Source organism: Panthera leo, chromosome A1 (assembly GCF_018350215.1).
Source record: "Panthera leo isolate Ple1 chromosome A1, P.leo_Ple1_pat1.1, whole genome shotgun sequence".
In the NCBI taxonomy this organism is placed as follows: Eukaryota; Metazoa; Chordata; class Mammalia; order Carnivora; family Felidae; genus Panthera; species Panthera leo.
In genome coordinates this window covers 141,887,317-141,904,502 of record NC_056679.1, presented here as the reverse complement: position 1 = coordinate 141,904,502, position 17,186 = coordinate 141,887,317, and the positions used below count along the sequence as shown (strand labels likewise).

The following is a 17,186-nucleotide window of genomic DNA, read 5'->3' as shown; positions in this document are numbered from 1 at the left end:
TGTGAATACAAGTCAATTTACTCTTATACCTACAATTATACTTGATTTTAATCAAAAATGTTCTCAAATTGTCGAAAAAAAAGAATTGGAAATTTTACATGGCTCCATTTGTAAAACCTGTAGATGGACCAACCAACAAGTTTGAATGGCTTGCTAATTTTACACACTCAGGAAGTAAGTAAAACAGTTTAAAGGGAACTCTCAAAAATTAAGATACGGCTTACTTTAGCTGCTTCTTCCTTAGATACCAGTGCCCTTCAACTAACTTTTAAAAGAATGATGCATATCTGGAGAATGTTATCCGTTCACCAGTCTTTCAATAAATGGGCACAGGGAATCATAATTATCTGTTTTTAAACTTGACCAGATTATGTAGATTCTGAGACTCATCTATGTGCTTTATAGGAGTGTATTTTTATGTATATGTGGTTCAATACTTATTTCAACGCTATCAACCAAAAGGTGCTTTACATATCAGTAGGCAGTGAAATGATCTGAGTAGGAGGAGTCAGATTAAACATCAGAATTATGTATCATGATTGTGTGAAATTTCTCACTTCTCTCAGATCTCCAGGAACAGTTGGGTAAAATAGTGAATATAGGTTAATGTCCTTTACATTCTTTGCAGACTTAGTACCTATGAATCAAACTAGTTCTCTTTTGCTTCTAGTAAGAAAGAACTTTGGAGGTTTTGGCTTTCTTAGTGAAAGGGTTTTTTTAAACTTGTATATTTCTGTTAATAAACATGAATGGAGTATCTTCTCTATTCGAACATTTTGCTATGAGCTGCAGCAACTTAAAAAAATAAGCCATGGTTACAGATTTAAGGCACATCTTAAGAGTCCTATGGAAATGGAAACCATAAACACAAGAGTACAGTAATATATGAGTAGAGCTGAATTGGAGGTTTGTATAAGAGGCCTTGGGTACTTGAGAGAAGGCATTACTATTGCTGCCAAATCTTCAGAGAAGAATCCTTTTATCTTGGATTATAATGCTAAATGTGTTCTCTAATATGATGTGTAGATGTGAAATTTCCACCAAGAAACAATTTGCCATTCCACATATGTCTCTGTCATACCAACACAGACTTGAATTGAGCTTTTTCTGAGAAGCATGTGCTTATATTTGTTTATATTTCTGGTGGTTCCACTTTTCTTCGTTGCATAAGCACCCTCGGGTACACCTGCATTATTTATCCCAGCAATTATAACATTAACTTTGACATAAATGGTTGCAAAGTGCTTAAGAATCTGGATCCGGAGACATAGTATACATAACCTTTTAAAAAATCTGACTTTTTTATTTTGTTTGTTTCAGAGAAAGATGGCTCTAGAAGAAAAATGTAACATTTGAGAGTTTCTTTAGGATTATTGCTCTTTTAATAGCTACCCACTCTCTTTCCCTAACCGGGGTTTTCATTATCCTAAACTTGTTCTGCCCCACCGAAACCCTCTCATATTTTTCTTGTTCTTTCCTTTTTCCCCTTTGAAACTTCTCTGCTTTGTGCTAAATGTCTGTGACTACTACTAGTTTAAAAAATCCCCTTTTGCTTCTGTAGAACTCAGGTAAAATGTTCCTGTATGCATCTATTATCAGGAAGACTTATAAATAAGAACTAAAGAAGATTAAGAGATAGTCTCAGATAATATGCAGTACGTTAAATTGGAGCCTTTAGAAGACAGTTCCTTTTTTGTGTTTTTCATTGGTTCTCAGTACCTATCATTTAACCAAATGCATCAAAACCAACTCAATGTGATCATTAAAAATATGTCAGGGGTATTTAGGAGAGGGAATTTTTAAAAACCAGTCCTCTAAATGATTGTGACAAATAACTATCCAGGTTTGAGAGCCACTTAAATTTATTAGTGTCTTTGCTAGTTGAAACTTAAATCTAGTGAGAATATACTATAGGGAAGGCAGAATTTTTGATGCCTCTCAAACCACAGATCAGCCATTGAAAGATGTATGCAAACATATACCATAGACTCCACAGATAGGTTTTACGACACAAGAATTTGAAACAGTAATTTTTAACTAGATATCACAGTTACCTTTATTGGTTTCTTATTGCTGCTGTAATACATTACCAGAAACTGGGTAGCTTTTAACAATGCAAATTGATTATTCTCTTACAGTTCAGAAGTCCAAAATGGGCCTCACTGGGCTAAAATTAAGGTATCAGCATGGCCGTGTTCTTTCTGAAGGCTCTCAGAATCCTTTTTCTTGACTTTTCCCCACTCTTAGAGACTGCTCACATTCCTTGGCTCCATGGCCCCTTCCATCTTCCACAGAATGACTAATGGAGTTGTACTCACACTGTGGCACTCTAACACTGACTCTCCTTCCTCCTTAACTTATCCTTACAAGACTTGTATGATGACCCTGGCCCACCTGGATAATCAGGAAAATCTCCCCATCTCAAAATCAGCTGATTAGCAACCTTAATTCCCCCTAATCATGCATGTTACATATTCATAGGTTCTATGGGATAGGACTTGGATATCTTTGGGGGCCATTATTCTGTATACCACCTCACTTGTAGAACCTGTAAAGAGAAAAATGACTCAGATACTCATACCTCACCTGTGAGATGGCAGAGGGGAGGAAGGATAGGGCCATGGCATTCGTGGAGATAATTCTGATGGAAAACCAGAGCCCAGCACCACACATAAGCATGTCCTCTTTGATCTTGATATTGGTTGTACCATGGTGATCACTCACTATTATTTCTAGAATTCAGATGGAGCCCTGCTGTGGAGTTTATGACCAGCTGCCCAACCAAGCAATTCTTATTTGCAGCAGGCAGTTTTACTTAAACTCTAGTCATAACCACTCAAATTAAGAGAAATTCAAAATTTAAGATCAGTCATGTGAGAGTAAATTTTCTATATTTATATCTTCCTATTGTTACCTTTTTGATGTTTCTTTAAGTTAGAATTTTTATTTCAATATCTTACCAACTTTCATTTATGAGAATCAAAATTATGATAGTATTTCTCAGTTAAACATTGATTTATCTCAATAGATCATGAAAACATTTCAAATGACATGAAGTTTTTTTCAGTTTTTAAAATATTTTAGGGGCACCTGTGTGGCTTAGTTGGTTGAGTATCCGACTTCAGCTCAGGTTATGATCTCATGGTTCATGAGTTCGAGCCCCACATCAGGCTTGCTGCGGTCACCCTGTCAGCACAGAGCCCAGTTTGGATCCTCTATCTCCTCTCTTTGACCCTCCCCCACTTGCACTCTCCCAAAAATAAATACTTAAAAATAAATATTAGAATATTTAACTGTTTCCTATCAAATATCAAATATGATTTAGGCACAGATATGATTTAGGCACAAATAGCTCACTTATGCTGTTAAGGCAACACAATTCAAAAGGTGTGTGTGTGTGTGTGTGTATTTTTTTTGTATTTCAGTGCTGTTTTTGGGGGAATGAATGAGAAACTACTGCCAGACATGGTGACATTTCCCATTCAAGGGCTGGAAGCTAAAAAGCTTTCGAAACTGAGTCACTGCATAAGCCTTTTGTGAAAAAAAAAATACTTATATTTTTTTTAGAAATTATGCAAAAAAAAACAAAAGAAATTATTGCCCAGGCTTAGCACTTGGGTAATTTTTACCTAATGCGTAAAAATAAAGTCATTATAACATGAAATGCATAAAAGTAATAATATGAAAAGTAAATTATAGGAAATGTCAAAATCAAATGTGGCTATTATTATGGGCTGGAGTAGGTTCAGGAAGAATTGTGTGGACAAATTGAGGCTTGAACTGAGCAATTTGTTGGGGGGTAGTATTTGATATTTCAAATCAGATGATTTACTGTGACTTAATTATGAAGAGCTAACAAGTGAGTTCTGTGTGCAAGACTGGCAAAAAATGAGGGGCACACTAAAATTTAGAATTGAAATACAGTATATTTGGAGGGCTGTGCTTTTAGACTTTTTAAAGGCTTGTGTTTTTTTTCATCAAAGTGTTTTAGGTGTAGGAATACCTGTTCTTAAAATGACAGTTTTCTGAAAAGACTCAATGCAAGAAGAGACAGAAAATTGTTTCATATCCTATAATTATACCACTGGAATTAGTTCTTTTTTTATGTGAAAGATAGTCAGAGCTAATCTTCTCAAAGCTTACTGGCTGTCTGACTTTGTGTTTAAACTAAATGATTGACTTAATTTGTCCTGTCGTTGGGAGTGGAATGTGGAGAAGATACCTAAGTGTCCACTGCTATCTCCTGGTGGAGTAAAGTCTAAAATGAGAGGAATAGTGGGCATAAATAATTTAATAAAGACAGAATAGGAGCTAAAGTTAGGCTTTGTTGTAAGTTGAGTGGAGAGTTAACTCAAGCAGCGGTGGATGGATGGATGGTAGGACTATATTCACGCCACAAGAAATCTTGGAATGACTTACCTATGACTTCTTTCCTGTTTTCATGATATCTTCTTCAATAAATTCAGAGAAAACAAGCAAAAGATACTACAACTCAATGATAAGGTAGGTGGGCAATATCCTGTGTAGAAATGGTACTATGTTCTTAAAGAATTGGATTTATTTCTGGACAGCGACCTTTTTAAAAGCAATACATCGTTCTCCATCCAACAAATGCCTGCCGTGGCCAATAATATGTTGGCATGTCCATTTTCAGCTTGTAGTACAAAATAAATGAAAGCCAAGGACATTACAATTGGGAGGGAAGAAGAACTATTATTTAAAAGGCTTTTAAATGATGTCACTATATATTCTTTTAACAACATCCTCTAAAAGCCTTTGAAAAAATAGTCCCTTCCTCCCTTAGTTGTTAACAAAGACTGTACTAGGGACTGTTCTTTAAAAGGCTGTTAAATGGTGATACTATATTTTTTAACATCAACATCATTTAGAAACCTTTTAGAGAACGGTCCTCTTCACCCACAACTAACAGAGGGGGGGAAAAAGGACATGGGGGAAGGGATTACTTTTTAAAAGGCCTTTGGATGGTACTATCAATAAATACAGCAATATTGTTTTAAAAGCCCTTCTCCAATGGTGATTCAGCTTTTTGATATGTACTTCTAACCTGATGACCCTATGTTATCTGACAGATTGGTGTTTTAACGTTGACTGAAAACTCAATTTACTAATAATCCCAATAATGCCTTTATTGAACAGTTTAAAAATCAGTTTCACATATACAATCTCATTTTATCCTCACAAGAACTCAGTGAAACAGACAGGATATGTATAATTAGCTCCAATTTACAGAAAAGGAAAAACAAGCTAAGTGACATGATTTAGGTAAGGTCTCACTACCAGTGTATGGCTGAGTTGAAACTCCAACCCAGGTCCCTTACCATCTCGCCTAGTGTCCCATCCAGGTGCCTTAGGTTACCTTCATTGTTTTTTGTTGTTGTTTTTGTTTTTTTAAGTGATAGTCTGCATTGTTCTTTTCAACATGTTCAAATTCTAGGAGTTAATTCCTTATAACTAGAATAAAAGTGGGATTCTCTAATTTCAGTGCTGAAGATAGCTATGTCGATAGTAGAGGTTTTATTAACGCTGTAACACTGATGAAATACATATAAAATATCTCAGCATAGTAGTTAGTCTTCCTCTGATGTTATAGCATTCAGATTTCTCTTGAGATTCCTTTGCTTTTTGATGTGCTTATGAAATTATCACTTGAAGTCCACTTACACATACCTAGTTTATTAGAGAACTGATATTTTAAGCATAATTCTAATCTCATTTTATTGATTTGCTTTCAAAAATTCTTTTGACTAAGGATACTGATTCACAATTAAGATCATATTTAAGGTAGTTTCCTCAATTATTAATCATCTTTGGAAAGAAATAATAAATACTGGTTCTGCCACTTCCTGTAGTTCTCTGAAGGTGAGAAAAAAAATTTCCCACCAGTTTGCACGCTGATCTTTTTTTTTTTCCTTTTATCATAAAGAGTATTTTGTATTTATTAAGAAAGGAATTGTAGCTTATTGCTTGACAGAAATGACACTTAAAAATATTAAATTCCAATCTTAGTCCTGCCACTATTTTTTTCACTTGTGCAAATAAACATTAACTTTAATAATAATTAAAGAGCACTTTTATCTACAAAATACTTACATATGCAGTAACTGACTATATCTTTTTTTTTTTTTTTGAGAGAGAGAGGAAGAAAGAACAATCAGGGGAGAGGGAGAGGGAGAAAGGGAATCTTAAGAAGGCTCCATGCCCAGCGCAGAGCCTGTTGTAGAACTCAAACCCACAAATGGTGAGATCATGACCTAAGCCGAAATCATGAGTCTGACGCTCAACCGACTGAGCCATCCAGGCACCCCTCTCACTGTGTCCTTTTAAAATCTAATGAGTTAGGTAGTGTTACCCTTTATTTTGCAAATTCAAGCCCAGAGAAGCTAAATGATTTTCTTCTCATCAAGTAACTTGAAGGTCTTCTAACTTAAAATCGAGTGTTTTCTTTCTTAACCACTGCTAACCATAACTCTGCTTGACAATAAGTCATAGCCTTTGTTGCTTCTGAAGAAAAATGGTTCACATGCCAAAAATAGGTATAAGCTGACAATACATGAGCCAGTGCCATCTAGACCCTAATCCCAGGATTTGATCCAGAAAAATTCATAGTCAAGTTCCTTTCATGAAGAGAAAGGTAGCTCATCAGGGGGCTTTGCTACCACAGACGTGAACTCCAAAGGCTCTTGGATTCCTGCGTCATAAATCAAGTTTTCCTTCCCATTCCTACTTCCTCACTGAAGAATTTAAAATATTTATGCACAGATCAGAAAAAAAAAATGTGTGTGTGTGTGTTCTTAGGTCTCAAAGGACTATTTCCCATCCTCACCCTGTGTCAGGAATTCCTCAGCAACTTATAGTATGTGTGGCATCTGTGATGTGAAAGGATGCTTTCTACCTCCATCAGATTTGGAGACGGCATTACTAGAGGGACCTGTTATTTAAAATTAAAGTAGCCATAATAAAACTGCCTTTCCAATTTGTACATCAACTTAAAACGTACTTCTTTTCCTTCCTCTAGGACTTCATCTAGATGAGATCCATATCCCTCTGTCCCCTAAGTTACAGTTCATTTAAGTGGAAGTAGCATGGCCAATGTGTAGATGGAGTGGTCCCTCTGTAAAATATGTAGAACAGCTACTAATTTCTCTCACGTACTTTTACAAAGTAATATTATATAGCGTAGTTTCTCTCTGAGAACCACCATTTCTGTCTCAGTGTCCTACTGGAAGCATTCTCAGCATGACCTCACTCATAATGCTCTGTAATTGTGTCTTTGACAAAATCACTTATTACCAGCAAGATTATTTGCATGAGGCTCCCAAGTGTTACTTCTAGGTCATTCCCTTGTCATCCTCATACTCTTTCCGGTTTTGACCTCATCCCATCGTACCTTCTTCCCTTCCTCGTCATTCTCATCTTGGAATCTCTTAATCACTACCCGTGTTCAGTGAAGATCTTGGCATCTTACGTATAATTTCTCCAGCCCACCATTATCTGGGAGATCTCCATGTACATGTTAACAACCTGTACAGCTGTAACCTCACAGCATGTTCATCTGTTCAGTTCTGGTAACTTTCACCCGTACTAGATTTCAGCCCTACACACTCTTTCAGTACTTTCAACTCTGAAATCTTGTCTTACCTCCTTACTTGTTCCTGTCATGTTTCTCAGGCCCTTCACTCCTTTGGATTTTTTTTATGTTGGGCCTAGGTTTATAACAACCTGAAAGATAAGTAGCAGTTTCCCCATTTCACAGATGTGAAAATTGAGATCTAGAGCATAATTTTTCTAGTGTCATAGGGTTAAGTAAAAGTTGTTAGGCTGCACAGCCAGAGTTTTAGCTCAAGTCGATCTGGCTTCAAAACCTGGCACTTTCCACCAGTTTGCTGAGCACATAGGGGGTTGAGCACTTTAGGAAAATGATTTTTCACTCTAGGAAAATGTGTGGTACAGATTGGAGTATAATAAATCTAAAGAAAAGGAGACCGAGGAGCCTGGGTAGCTCAGTCGGTTAAGCATACAACTCTTGATTTTGGCTCAGGTCATAATCTCACGGTTTGTGGGTTTGAGCCCCGTGTTGGACTCTGTGCTGACAGTGTGGTGCCTCCTTGGGATTCCCTCTCCCTCTCTCTTTCTCTCTATCTCTCAAAATAAACTTAAAAAATAAAGACAAGGAGACCAAGTTGAATGGACAAGCAGAAGTAAGAGAGGAAAAGATTAGGAAGGACACCAAATTGTAAATTATGGTTAAATCTGAGGGGGATTTTATTTATTTGTCTACATAGTTTGAAATTATTTTCAATAAACTTACATTACTTTTGCTATTTTATATAAATGTTTTAAAAAATGCTTTAAGTGTGAATGATGACCTGACCTAAGCTGGTGATAGATGGACAGGAAAGAAGGAAATGAAAACAAGGGACTTCAAACTTGTCAACTAATTGCTGGAAATAAAGAAGGTATCGAAAATAATTCAAGGTTCTGAGCTTGTTTACAATGGAAGAGGGCACTAACATTTTCTTTTTTATATTGTGTCATTGATATTATCAGAGAAAGGAACAGAACTATTAAGATCATACGATTATCATATCTGTTAGATAACACAACACATAATTGTTTTGTACTTATGTAAAATCTGGTTCTAATGAAATTTATTGTAACCAATTATTGTAACCATTTTTGCTAAACACTTTGAAAACACTTAACACCCTTAAACCAAAAGTAAGAAAGGAAATTAAAAAAAAAAAAAAATAGAACATACCTAAGAATAGAATAACATGTCTTTATCCATGGTTCTGGAACTATTTTTTCATGAAAGTGGTAAGTAAAAGAACATGAGCATCGTTCTGGATTTCAGATTTATAAAAAGCATTAAATGTATTGACAGTGAAGCTTATGGATTTACCTTTGAAGAGGAGAAAGAATGGGATATTATTAGAAAGTAATTTCCCCTTCATCTCAACATCCATATGAACTGAATGCATCCTATAATAGGGGGTCAGCAGACTTTTTTTGTAACAGGCCAGATAGTAAATATTTTCAGCTTTGCAAGCCACAGCCCCTCAGCTCTACCACTGGAGTACAAAGCAGGCATAGACAATATATAAATGAAGGAATATGACTGTGTTCCAATGACAGTGGACTAGATTTGGTCCAACGGTTGAGTTTGCTAATGTCTGCTTAACACCATGCATGAAGTAAGATACTCATTAAATGTTTGTTGACAATGTATTCAGATATTTCTGCAAATATATTTTTTATAATATATATTGATTATTACCAAAATAAAAGGTAAAAAAGTCTCGTTTTTAATAATATATACTGATTGTAAAATAAAATATGAGAAATGAACATGATTACTTTCTAGAATACCTAAATTTACATATGTAAGGAAGAGGTTAGCTTTAGGCTTATAAACCATTTATTTAAAGTAATATTTGATGGGGGCACCTGGGTGGCTCACTAGGCTAAGCATCTGACTCTTGGTTTCAGCTCAGGTCATGATCTCATGGTTCATGGGTTCCAGCCCTGCATCAGGCACTGTGCTGACTGTGCAGAGCCTGCTTGGGATTCTCTCTCTCTTTCCCTCCCTCTCAAAATAGATAAATGAAACTTTAAAAAAAAATCAGTATTTTATGGAAGATAGACATGTATTTCCTTGAGTTATGTTTATAGTTAGTGCTAAGAGTTAAGGAAATTTGTCCTCCCCCCCTTTTTTTTTTATCTATACTAGGTAATTGTGTCAGTACTTTGGGTTAAAGGTAAAATAGACTCACTTTCTACAGTTTACTGGGTAAATAAAACAATACTATAGCTTTCTGCATTACAGCTCTTATCACATGAGACATTGGTTAAAATACTAATTTTAAACGTGAAACTGTATCTCTGTTGTACCTATTTTCTGGTCATTTTTATAAATTGTACATCTAAATAGATGCAGCTATAAAACAAGCCAAACAAAACAGAGTATTTTATATATTACAGATCTTCATATTTTTGAAGTCCAAAAACAGAATAGATTGATAATACTTAAAAATGATTAAGTGACTAAGTGTGGATTAAAGCATAAAAAGCTGAAAAACATTGTTTTATAAAGCTTTACATGGAAGTGTTATCTTTGAAATAGTAATGCAAATGTTGAACAAGGTTTATTCTTAGGCACTTACTTGATATTCTGTGTTTTATTTTTCAATTCTCATTTAAATTTTATAATTCAATCATTTTGAACGGCTATGTTCAAAAGAAGTTTTACAACTTTAATCTTAATAATCTCAAAAAAAAGCAGACATGCTATGTCATAAAATAACTATTAGTGACTAGTTTGTATCCTATAAATCTAACTTGAGTTGATAATATGGTCCATTACCAGCTAACTGCACAGAGTATTTTTCATTTTACACTCTTCAGTTACTTTTTAGTGAAGTGTTAAAAAATATGAAGCTTTTCTCCTCTCTAAAATTGCACGCTGTCTGTCTGTTATTAGGGAGATAACAGCTCTTATAAATGTTTCAGTAAGCGCTAAGTAGACAGTTATGTGCACTCTCATTCCACGCTTATTTGCTTACTGTAATAAACTGATAAAATATGTGTGGTTTGTCTCTGTGTATCTACAGGCATCATGAGTCACATAGATTTCCTTTAGAAATAATGTTGTGTCTGCAGAATTGATTGGTTATTTTCATAAACCATCTAAAAAGTACACAAACGACTTTTATTATTTAAACATATGCTGTGTAAAGATTTGTAGAGGATTATCTCATTGTTACTTGATGCTTTTTGTTCTGTTAACTCTAGAAGGAGGCTTTTTATTTTAGAGTTATTACAGTTACTGAACTAATTACCGCCTCAAGAATCATAGTGAAGATAACCCATATCATTTGCTTATGATGCAGCTAGCTTTTTAATTTTTTGAACATTATAGTTAAATAATTAAATCAGAACTAATGTTTTCAAATATTGTATTTTATAGGATCCTGCATTTGTAAGTTTTTTAAGTTTTAACATTTAATGGGAAGTAATGCTTTTACCTTAAAGTAGATATTCTGCAAATGATTGATTGTTTCATAGAAGTCGTTCTAATTAATAAGTTGTTCTTTTGTGTGCCTTTTGGAAATACGGTATTTTTTTATTTGTTTACAATTACACATACATATAATAGAAAATTTCTAGTCAAGTGTTATCCTGAAACCAACAAATATTAATATTCGTAACCTCCACTTATCACCACAGTGTGCTCCAATAAGACTGTTGTATTTGTAGGAACAGTGTTATAATTGAGCACTCAGCATCAAATAAAGTATACTTAGGACCAACACTAGGGGTACATTATCCGCAAACCTCTGTAATCATTTAAAATAGTAAAATTATGCTTTGAGTTCTGAAAATGGGTAAAATTATGCTTTATACATTGAACATAAAAGTGGGGAATAAATGGGGAGACAGATAATAAACATAACAATAAGCAAATTATGTAGTGTTAGATATTAAGTAGCTGTGGAAAAAAGAAAAAGGGGAATCAGATGGGAGAAATGCAAATGGGTTAAGCCTCATTAAGAAGGTAACATTTGAGCAAATATCAGTCACAACTGAGTCATTGTGAGTATCTGGAGGAAGGGCATTCCAGAAAGAGGGAACCAATGCCAAGGGCCTATGGTAGGAGCATTACTGGTGTGTGCAAGGAATAGCAAGGAAATCAGGGCGGCTTGAGTGGAGTGAGTCATGGGTTCAACAGTTATAGGAAATCAGGTCGAAGAAACAATGGGACCAAGCCAAAAGGGATCGTAAAGGCCTTTATAAGGATTTTTGGTTTTTAAAGTTCAGTGAAATTGGGAGCCATTGGAAGATTTTGACCAGAGGGTGACATATTTGTAACTTTAACTGATTCGTTCTGGCTGTTGTCTTCAGTCTGTGCTCAGTAGGGTAGAAGAGTAGAAACAGGGAGACCAATTAGAAGGTTTTTGGAATAATCCAGATGTGAGATGGTGGTAGATCAGACCAGGATGGTAACAGTAGAGGGAATGACAAGTGGTCAGATTTTACATAGTTCATTCAGGTAATCATGGATTTCTCCCCAATCCTTCCCTCAGGTGCCAGCTATGACTTTTATATTTTCTTAGTGTACTAAGCTTATTGCTGTCATGGCATTTATCACATGATTTGTTGATTTACTTAGATTTCCTCAGCTAAACAATAAACTCCTTGGGGACTGGTTTACTCTGTCTTTGTCTCTGTATCATAGTCCTTAGTATAGTGGTTGGCACAACTCGATAAATTCAGTTGAAAGAGCGAGTAAGTTAATGATGAGTGGTTACTTTGCATTTGAAATAGTGATGATCTCATTGGGCAGGGGGCCTTGGAATACTCAATTCTTGGACAAGACCACCTTTCTCCCCAAGATGCCCATGGGACATATAGAGTCAGAGAAGAGAGAAAGGCAACATGATACCTTATTATTAGCAGGGGCTTTGCTCTCTAACTTCAGTGTAGAGCTCCAGTGAATTAGGATGGTCACATCAAGGACTCCTCTTTTCTGTTGAAGATAGGACTAAGTAGTCTTGAACCAAAGCAAGTTCTTAGATTGAACTATATGAGTTGCTGATTCAACTGTTTCGACCTGTAGAGTTGGTAGATTTGTATGGTTCAAGCTATTAGAGGGCATACCTGAGTCTCTCTCTGATCTCTCCATTCCATATCAACCAGGGCTTTAGGAAAAGGGGCAAGAGAGCACATTCTCCCATTAGAAGTTTATTCCCTGCTCCCTCGAATAGCATCATGAAATCTGACTAATCCTGACCAGTAGTTGGTTGGGAAGTTAAAAGATTGAAACCCAATTTGAACTAGCTTAAGAAAAAAAAAAAAAAAGTTACAGGAAGGAACGCTAGAGTATTTCACAAAACAACAAGCTTCAGCAAGGGTTGGAATGTGTCAGATTCAAGAACTATAAAGACCAGAGATACCAGCAGGACACTCTGTCTCTCAACTATGCTTTTCTTAGATACTGCTTTATTTCTTGCTGAACAGTATGGCAGGAAATATGACCACAAACATTAGAGTTTTAAATCTCAAAATTTTACCTCTTGAGAGAAACAGGTTTGACTTACCAGGTCCTGAATCCAAAAATCTTGGGAAAGGAATGCATTGAGCCAGGTGTCTATCCCTGAACCAATTAATTGTGATCAGGTCTCGAGGTGGCATAAGAACATGCGAGCTCCTTAAAGAACTGATTGTGGCAAGGCTCTTGGGAGATGGTAGGGTGTGTTAAGCAGACAATCCCATACATAATCCTACAGGGTAAAAACACTAAGCAGAAAGCTCCCTCAAAGGACCACGACATTAGTCATGACCTAGATAAAAGCAACCCTGAAACATTTTAATTAGTCTTTAGTGTCATAGAACTTACTTGACATCTCGTTGTCAGCTGTCAGAACACATCTTGATACCTAGGAAATTCATAGAAACAATCAAATCATAGCATGGACTTTCACAAATCAAAGTCAGAAGAAAAACGTAGTTTCTACTTTGTAAAGTAGTATTTTCTTTAGCAAAGCCACTACCTCATATGGTGCTACTCTGCCATATTCCAAAAAGGCACCCTTGAATGTAAGTTGGATTTTTAGCCTGTGTCTACCCCTCAGTCAGCTGCTACTACACATCTCTTTATGATAGTTGTACTAAAAATGAATTTAGCTATTTGGAGTTAAGTGAATCTGGGAAATGTTGAGTGATCAAAACAAAATGGGTATCAAGAACTGTGAAGGACATGAGGTGTTACCCTACTTGCAAGCAAACAAGTTGCTAAGACAATTTTATGGATACTGGTAAAAGACATGAGACTCCTGTGTCAAAGAAAAGGGGCAGTGTATTACTCACAGCAATAGTAGTAGCCAGAGTAACCTCATTTGCACGACTTCTCTGAGCCCCAGTTCCCACAGGGTGATATGATGAAGGCCAAGTGATGACACTACATGCAGTCTTTTGCTTTACAGGAGAGGAACCTTTACAGAAGATATAAAGAGCTGTTAGCAAATCTGTCCAAACTTTGCTCCAGAGTAAGGCATTTTCCTGTTTCCAAAGGCTGTTTGCTATACAAACATCCTTGAAAAGATTTTGAACAGCCAGATTAACACCTTTGCTCAGAACACGTTCACAAACATGGGAGACTATGGAGAATTATTTCCCAACAAGAGAAGGGAAGGGAGGGGGAAATATGTAACATCTGTGCCCCTAGATCCTGGGCCAGCAGACTTTTCCTGTAAAGGGTGCAGATAGTAAATATGTATGTAAATAGTAAGTATGTAAGTATTCAGCTCTACCATTGCAGAGCAAAAAAGCAGCCATCGACAATATGTAAATGAATGAGTATGGCTGTGTTCCATACAGACTTGATAAAACAGGAAGTAGGCCACATGTGACTTGTGGGCTACAATGTGCCAACCCTTACCCAAGATGATCTGTTTTATTCATACTCCTTAAGTATCTGCCTGTTTTCTTAAACGTAAGCCCTCGTTTTCACAGCCCAGATCTAGGTCTTTCTGTAATTTATTATCTTTTATCTTTTATTTTGTATGTTTAGTAAGATTATTGATATTTATAAAATATGAAGTCAGAAAAGCCATTCTCAGTGTTTAGCATCTTAGAATAGAAGCAGCCACAGATCATATATGTTTCTGGAATATAGATAACTGATATACAAAATATTGAACTAAAATCTTATTTTCCCATCAGGATTAATTGTATTGCATATGGAAATTCTTGAAGGATTTATGGAACCTACTGGTTTTACTCAACAAAATATCACCTATGTAATTCATCTAGATAGTGGAGGGAAATAGACTTTATATGATCTGTATGAACTTAGAAAATTCGTTAAAAAGAAAAAAAATGAAACTTCCAGTTAGCCCTTGTCTGTAGTTAAAAACTACGTATTATTACCACAAAGTGCCATTTATGAGGCTGCTTATATTGGGAAGAGAACATAGACCTCTGTGTATTATCACAATAACCTTTGAGAATTGTCACAGAGGACCTTTTTTAGATGTTGAATTTATTAGTGCTTCTTAAACTTGATTTGAGTGTGGATAGAATGAGTGGAGAAAAGTATGTATTTATTTCTTTGCACATCCATTAACATCTTTTTAATGACTATAATAAAGGTGCAGAATTTTGAGACAGGGTAGGAAAAAAAAAAATATTTGTACCGTGTTTCCCAGGGTAAGACTGAGAGAGAATGAATAAACCAGCCAAGACATGTTGATAATCTTATGTGACTTAGGGTATAAAGCTCCTTATATTTCTGAGCACCTTATATTATGTTTAAGTGCAGATTCCTAGCTGTGTGTAAACCAAACTCCTGCTTCTGTTCTGCTTTTCTCCTAATGCTCCACACTTGCCTCTCTCCAACTTTCAACTTTGTTTTGTCATATTATGTGTTGCTCAAACTTTAATGAATTTTCACAGATGAAAAACTGACTGCATCAACATGTATTTAATGATTTAATGAGACTTGTGTCTCTGCAACAATGAAGAAAATAAAATAAGAATTACCAGTATGTTTCCAGTATGTTATTATGTAATTGATGGAATAAACATGAGATACTGAAAACTATAATTATCCAGATAAAGGCTTGTGTTTAAGGTTGATTATTGTAGCCTCAATGACATGGGAATTTAAGATTTTTGCAGATTATAAATTTATAAATATGAGATATATATATATATATATATATATATATATATATATACACACACACACACACATACACTAGTGCAAGCATACACACACAAATTCTTTATCTCTTTGCTTATTTTTATGATGTTCATTATATCTGTAAATGAATGTTCCCTGCTAGGGATTGCTGTCTTGGGTTATGCTGATAAACTCTCTAGAATTTGTAAAGAAAATAGAACTTAGAGTGAGCATTGAAACAGAAGAGTTTTGAAAATGATTTTTTTAAGTGTATTTATTTATTTTGAGAGAGAGAGGAGAGAACCAGAGGGGGAGGGGCAGAAAGACGGGGGGACAGACGATATGAAGTGGGCTCTGTGCTGACAGCACAGAGCCCGATGCGGGGCTCTTGCTCAGTAACTGCGAGATCATGACCTGAGCTGGAGTTGGATGCTTAACTGACTGAGCCACGCAGGTGCCCCTGAAAATAATCTTTTTATGTGGAAAAGAACCTCAGCTTAGAAGAAGTGTTTTGAAAACTTAAAATGCTAGATTGCTATCATCATCAAAAGGCCAAAACAGAATGCATAGGCCAGTTGCCCCATTATTTTATATAGCCAAAATTTTAAATCCACTCAATTATTTGTTGTATTTTATAAATAAACTCTTTTGTGCATTTTTAAGATGATTATTTTAAGTTGCTCACTCTTACAAATTGAGCTTTTGGACAAGGAGTGCTATATTCTAATGATGCTTAGAAGACACTGCCCATCATTTTGTATATATGATATTTAACTCTTGGATTTTTGTTGATGAATCTTAAATTACTAATATTATTATTAAGTTTTAATTTCGTCAGGTATCAGTGGCATGATGAACATATTGAATAGGTTAATATGTACTCACAATTATAATAGAAAGCCTAGGTTGGGAGAGTGCACTTGTTAGGAAAAAATCTTGATTAGGCCTGTTTAATTACAAATTGATTTTTTTAAAAAGCTAGCCCATGTCAGGTCAAGCCACATGCAGTACTTTGACTTTGAATGGAAAGATAGCCATCACATGATTTTAGAAAGGACTGTGTTTATTCATTTAATATGCTCCTCTGATTTCACTCAGGATTGTAGGGAGAATTTAACTAAAAGAGGCTAAAATTCAACGGAAGGATATAAACAGATAATTAGCCAAGTAAATACTATTGGGGGGGGGAGGGAGTGATAAAGGACACTTTGTTTTGCCAAATAATTGAATCATAATGTAGGACTGTAAGAAATAAAACAATGTGGTACTGGTTTAACAGCTCAATCAGGGCCAAAAATGTCTCCAAATATGTAAATAATCAGAACATTTGCATTGACAGGTCACTGAGGAAAAGGTAATCATTAAATCATGTACAGACAATTGGTTCAGTATTTGGACCAAAAAAATTAAATTTAGAGGTCAATACATTTAAAACAGTATCACACGAATTAAAAATTGCAACCATGAAAGGTCTAGAAGAAAC

At 35.4% G+C, this 17,186-nt stretch overlaps 1 protein-coding gene across 9 annotated transcripts in view; it reads left to right on the top strand.

The window, feature by feature from the left end:
* AP3B1 (adaptor related protein complex 3 subunit beta 1) overlaps positions 1-17,186 on the top strand; it is a 261,344-nt gene that overhangs the window by 208,327 nt on the left and 35,831 nt on the right. The window lies entirely within an intron of this gene.